The sequence below is a fragment of the Phodopus roborovskii genome, unplaced genomic scaffold (genome assembly GCF_943737965.1).
Source record: "Phodopus roborovskii unplaced genomic scaffold, PHOROB, whole genome shotgun sequence".
Taxonomy (NCBI): domain Eukaryota; kingdom Metazoa; phylum Chordata; class Mammalia; order Rodentia; family Cricetidae; genus Phodopus; species Phodopus roborovskii.
The window spans coordinates 30,294,159-30,301,037 of NW_026126459.1; the positions used below are offsets into that span (position 1 = coordinate 30,294,159).

The following is a 6,879-nucleotide window of genomic DNA, read 5'->3' on the forward strand; positions in this document are numbered from 1 at the left end:
ACTCTGAACATGCATTGACTTTAAGCCCCTACTTGGGAACATTGACTCCTGATTTTAAACACATACATAATCTGATTGTAGGAGTGATAAAGGTTGAGTTCAGGAAACATACAAAATAAATAGAAGCAAACAAATTACATCCAGAAACTCAAAACTGGTAAAACAAGAAATAATCTGTGTTAACATTTTAGTGTATAGGTTTATTTAAGCCTTGTTAAAATATATCGTGATCTTTTGAAATTTGTTATTTTAAAACATCTATGATACAAAAGGGCTTATAAGGCCCCACTGTTCCCTGACTAGTGTTGGCTTGGCAAATGGGGGAGGGGGTACCACTTTCTTCACTGGCACAGCCACCTATAAATCACACTACTGCAGTAAATAATCTCTCACCCATGCTCATGCAAGCAACCACAATTAGACTCAGTGGGGCCAAGAGGGTCATCATCTCCACCCCTTCTGCTGATGCCCCCATGTTTGTGATGGGTGTGAACCATGAGGAAATATGACAACTCCCTCAAGATTGTCAGCAACACTTCCTGCACTATCACCTGCTTAGACCCCCTGGCCAAGGCCATCCATACAACTTTGGCAGTGTGGAAGGATTCATGACCACAGTCCATGCCATCACCGCCACCCAGAAGACTGTGAATGGCTCCTCAGGAAGCTGTGGTGTGATGGGCATGGGGCTGCCCAAAACTTCATCCCTGCATCCACTGGTGCTGCCAAGGCTGTGGGCAAGGTCATCCCAGAGCTGAACAGGAAGCTCACTGGCATGACCTTCTGTATTCCTACCCCCAATGTGTCCGTCGTGGATCTGACATGCTGCCTGGAGAAAGCTGCCAAGTATGACGACATTAAGAAGGTGGTGAAGCAGGCATCTGAGGGCCCACTGAAGGGCATCCTGGGCTACACCAAGGACCAGGTTGTCTCCTGTGACTTCAACAGTGACTCCCACTCTTCCACCTTTGACACTGGGGCTGGCATTGCTCTCAATGACAACTTCATAAAGCTCATTTCCTGGTATGACAATGAATTCGGCTAAAGCAACAGGGTGGTGGACCTCATGGCCTACATGGCCTCCAAGGAGTAAAATCCCATCCTAGACCATCCACCCCCAGCAAGGACATGAGCCCTGGCTGCTGAGCAGTCCCTGTCCAACAACCCCCGACACTAATCTCCCTCACAGTTTCCATCCCAGACTCCCAGAATTAAGGGGCTTAGATAGCCCTGCTCTCTTAAGTACCATCAATAAAGTTCACTGCACCTGTCCAAAAAAAAAAAAAAATCTCTGATATATGGTAAATGTATGTGTGTATGGACTTAAGTGTGTGTGTGTGTGTGTGTGTGTGTGTGTGTGCTTTCTCCTAATAAGAAGACATGATTAGAGAATTTCAATATCCTATGACTAAAAGTATGATGTTGATAAAAAAACTGGAAATCAATTTCAGATAATAAAAAAACGGCTTTCTTTTGATAGGTGAGTAGAATGGTGCCATCTATAGCATATCCAGCCATGTTATTTGGTAGCTATGTGAACTTGAACAAATTATTTCAGCTCTCTGAACTCTTGCCATCAGTTGTAAAACTATTTCAGAGAGTTTCTGATGAAGGTGAAAAAGGATAATATTTGCTAGGTGCCAACTCACCTTAAGACAATCAATAAATAATGGGTATCGATATTCTTCTTATTATTATTATTACAGAAGGCTCCATGCTGCATTGAAATTACTGGGTTAGTCATGTCTTCCTCTCTGGACTGTGACTGCCTGGGTCATGACCTCTGTTCTAACAGTTCTCTCACTCTAGCAGAGTAGTTCATGGAAGGTAAGTGATCTGTATGTGTTTACTGGAAGAGAAACTAGCCATGGAAAGTGCCACATCCAGTATCTTCCTCCCATAGTCCTTTACTGTCCCCTGGTGATCTAGTGCAAACTCTAACTGTAAACCGTAACCAAGGTGGGGATTAAAGCCAGGTGTCATAGGTCAGGCCATCACAGAGCTGCATCACCACATCCAACCTTCAAGTCTTCCAAGCAACATCACAAAGCTATTTCATTCAACCAAAGTTAACAACTTTTAATGAGCAGTTTTCATGCATCAGCTTTTGCTTCAGAATTTTATATGTTATTTAAACTACTTGATGAATTAGATCCTTTTTAACAGATGAGTGAGACCCATAGATAATGTTGTGGGCTCTGGGATTCCTGAAGTTTTCTTAGGGTCCCAGAGTAAATTCTCAGGCCTTAGTTTAACTGCCTTGATAGGAAGTGAAGAAGAGAGACAACCATGCATTTTTCTTTCTTTTTAGTGTAGAATTCTTTTTTGTTTGTTGTTTTTTGAGAAACTGTTTATCTGTGTAGCCCTGGCTGTCCTGGAACTCCCTTTGTAGACCAGGCTGACCACAACCTCAGAGTGCTGAGATTAAAGAAAGGCATGTGCTACCATGTCTGGCTTACTGTAGAATTCCTTTCAAGGAGTCCTTCTTTTTCTCTTATAGAAAAATAAGGAAGAGAGATTCTTGCTTCTTTAATGATTTTACTCCTGCTAAGGGCTGCAAACCAGATTGTTGGGAGAATTTTACCCTATAGAGCTCTGTCAGAAGAAGCCAATGAACACGAGCCCTCTGCTGAGAATAATTATTGATATTGAAATAGATTTTCAATACAGTAAGTTAGAATTTCAAATCATACCTTTGAAAAAATTGAAACCACCTGTAAGACCAATAAAACTGAGACTGAAAGACACTCAGAATAAAAATGAACTGGCTCCAAAAGAGACTTTTCATCCCAGGTGAGATCTACATTGCAACTTCAACATCATTTGTCAACTGTTTGTCTGCCTTTCCTACATGAGAAAAAAGTGTGCTTTAAAAATAAGAAAAGTTGAAGCTGGTGGTGGCACATGCATTTAATCCTAGCACTCACCAAGGTGGGGTGGTGGATCTCTGTGAGTTCAAGGCTAGCCTGGTCTACAGAGTGAGTTCCAGGACAGCCAGAGCTGTTACACAGAAAAGACCTGTCTCAATAAATAAATAAATAAATAAATAAATAAACAAACAAATAAATAAATAAGATAAAAACATAGGAGGTTTATTTGAAGAAGAGAGAGAAGGGACAGAGAATGGGGCAGAAAGGGGGGGGGGTTAGAGACAGGTCCCTGGGGACAAAGGCGGTGGAAGAGAGAGGGAGGGACAAAGAGAAAGGGACGGGGGGGGGTGAGCAAGGCCCACCTTTTAAAAGGGAATGAAGCAAATGTACTCAGGTGGTACTCTTAGTGACTGAGGATGTACCCTGTCAGCACTCCAAGTGCAGGCCAGTACAGATGCCTGAATACCAACACTGTACTCAGAGTGGCGTATGATACCCTCATCCCATGTGCTTTGTAGGTGCTCATTAACTAATAATGCTGGAGAATGGGGCTAGCTGTTTGGGATCATCTAGGCTTTGTTTAGAGCCACCTGGAACACTCCAGAAACAAGTCTCATTTAATTCCATTATACATGTGCATGTCTCCCTTTTCCTTTCTTTCAGTGAGAACAGTGCCAAATGTCAGGGTCAGTACATGGGAATTCAGCTTCAGACGTCACAGTCATCAGCCCTTATGAAGATGACACTCTACAAGATAAAAGAGAAAATGGGAAACCAAATGAGAGACAGGTCAATGTCCACACATAGTGAGTCTCTGAACTCTGCTTCTGGATACACCGTGTTAGGACACATCTGATGTGAGAGGCAGGGAAGAGCCTTCTCTGGGTGCTGAAGACCTCGGTTATAAAAAACCAGAACCAGAAGAGGGCCATTGCTGTGGAGGAAAAGGCTGTCACGATAGTAAACTAATGTCCTATGCCTCCTGTTGGAAAATCTTCACTGAGACAGACTGGCTTTAACTGTATCTATCTATCTATCTATCTATCTATCTATCTATCTATCTATCTATCTATCTATCTACAGGTGCTATCTACATTATATGCTCATTTAAAATGACTAGATTCTATGGGACCTCTGGCAGAGGAACCAGGATGTACCCCTTGTGCATGAACAGACTTTGGGAGCACATTCCCCATCAAGGGATAAACCCTTAGCCTAGAGACATAGAGGAGGGCCTAGGCCTTACTCCAAATGACTTGACAGATTTTGATGATCCCTCAAGGATGGTCTCACCCTCCCTGGGAAGTGATGGGGGATGGGATGGGATGGGGTCAGTGGGAGGCATGGGAGGGAGAGGGAACTGGAATGGATATGTAAAATTAAAAAAATAATAAAGTGACTAGATTGCCTTGAGAACAGAGTTTAGGGTTGGTTCTGTAGACAGTGATAATCATCTAGTTCTCCTTTCTTGCCTCCCTGTACCCTCCCATATTAGCAACCTTTGCCAAGTTTTGCTTCATAAAGTTGAGTTAAAGGAGGGGGTGTAGCATGTCTTCCAATATGTCTTGTTTGCCTTGTTATCTAATAGCAGACACTTTCCACTTCATCCGTGGCTCTGTGATAGAGAGTTGTGGCCCTCTGGCTTTATGTGTTGACACAGTACTGGCTCAACACAGTCATCACTTTACATAGCAGTGATAACTTTGTTTTGGTGAATGAAGAAGAAGGTAGGAAACCAGTTCTATCTATTGTTATTGGTCCTGTTTCAGATCTGCTCTTTAAGTGTTACCCATGTGAGGGGAAGTCCCAGGCCAAGGGACTATAGCCATCACACATCAGATTTTAAACATCTAGCTTGCTGGATTCAAACTCACACTTAAGACCCTGATGCTCTGAGGTTACTGCATAACCAGTGAGGAATTCACTTTTCAAGTGTGTGCATTGGTGTTGTACAGTCCATTACCTTTCTCATTCACCACTGAGACTGGATCCTGCAGAACAAGGGCATGGCACAGAGCTAGTCATATCTCTCATGGCTCCTCTAGTCAGGTGTAGATGGATGGATGTTTCTCTCCCACCCTCCAGCATCATATTCAGATGCTGAATATGAGTTATAAATGCTTGGTCAATAGCTCAGGCTTATTATTAACTAGCTCTTACAACTTAACCCATTTCTATTCATTCATGTACTGCTCAGAGGCTCGTGGCCTTTACTTCTATCCCATTTTGTTCTCCATCTGGCTGGCAGCTCCTCTGTTCCACATTTCCTCATCCCATCATTCTCAGTTTGGCTCTTCCACCTAACCTTACCCTGTTCAGCTATTGGCCAGTCAGCTTGATTATTAAACCAATCACAGTGACAAATCTTCACAGTGTACAGAAGGATTTTCCACTGCATTCAGACCATGAAGAGCTAGGTGACAGCAGCAGAATCAAATATCCACTGAGGAGCAAGCCCAGACGGCCTCATCCCATGCTGTGCAGGTGCAATAGACATGGCTGTAAGATCTTGAACTGCAACTCCAGGCCATGTGACACAGGTACGAAGTGACTAGAAACGGGAGCGACAGACTGCTCAATTAGAAGGGAGGCAATTCTTGTGGGAGGAGGGTGTCAGGTAGTCTTTGAATTAAAAATCAGACACAATGTCAAAAGCTATGACCTAATTAAAAGAAGGCCTTGACACAATGAATGGGAGGAGAGAGCTCTCTGGTGTTCATGGAAGAGTGTTCTTAAAGTGTCCCATAGATGAAATGCCTAGATGTTCAGAAAAGGCATAACCAAATCAAATTAATATTGTACTAAACAATGTTGAATATTCTTACATATCTTAGCTTCCAGAGTCATATACTATATCCATTATTGCATAAGATAAATTACCCTACCTCCAAACAACAAACTTGCCCCACAGAGTTTAAATATTAGTAATTAAGTAGTTTGTCTAGATGGTTCTCTCTGGAGATCTTTGAGATCTTTGAGAAGGTAAGGCCCGGGGAAGAGTTAGGGGCAGTCAATGTTTTCAACATTTGACTCAGCGCTTGAGATGGCTGCTGGCAGCAGGCTTCAGTTCCTCACCCTATGGACTGTCCCATGTGTTGCCAAAGTGTCCTTATGCCATGGTATCTGCCTTTCCCTAGAGCAAGTGACCCAATGGCAAGGCAAAAGCTGCAATGCTCCTCCATAGGGCTCTTAAAGACACGCCCTTTCCTTTACCAGACCCCAGTCATTAGAAGGTGTGACTGACTTAAACATGGGTGGAAACCAGTGTTGTCTTTTGAAAGAACTGTTGGAGAATGTGTGGACATAGTTGAAACCCTTCACATGCGGCATATAGCCAGGATGGATGTTAGGAAATGTGTATAATCAAGATTGGTTATGCGACTTGAGAAACACATTGCAAAATAAAAATGCAAAACTCCTATGTAGGCATTATTAAACATTTCAAGATAATGACAGAATATTAAATGAAGTGTTGCATGAAATCAGTGCTAGGCATAGTGACCAAGAGGGAGGCAGACCCACTGTTTAATAAATAGTAATTCTTGGGAACAGGTGTCTTTTTTGGGGGGGTTGAGGTTCTATTTATTTATTTATTTGTTTGTTTGTTTGTTTATTTATTTATTTAGGTTTTTCCAGACAGGGTTTCTCTGTGGTTTTGGAGGCTGTCCTGGAACTAGCTCTTGTAGAACTGGCTGGCCTTGAACTCACAGAGATCTGCCTGTCTCTGCCTCCTGAGTGCTGGGACCTGAGTGTACCACCACCACTCAGCGGGAACAGGTTTTACTATCTCTGAATTTTAACTTTTTCTCTAAAATGGGCACGATACATTTCCTTTCAGTGGGGATGCTTCACTGTAGAGTAATAAATGAAGTCATTCCTGTATGTGGCTTACTGTGGCCACTTGGTGATACCGATATTATAATGATCCTCTTTCAAAGATCTCTGGTGTTAGTGAAGAGGTGAACAGAACACGTAACCATGGTTGGTTATTTAGCTACTGATCATAAAC

General features: G+C 42.7%; 1 pseudogene; it reads left to right on the top strand.

The window, feature by feature from the left end:
- The first annotated feature begins 588 nt into the window (after positions 1-588).
- Positions 589-1,089, top strand: LOC127225600 (glyceraldehyde-3-phosphate dehydrogenase-like; annotated as a pseudogene).
- The last annotated feature ends 5,790 nt before the right edge of the window (positions 1,090-6,879 follow it).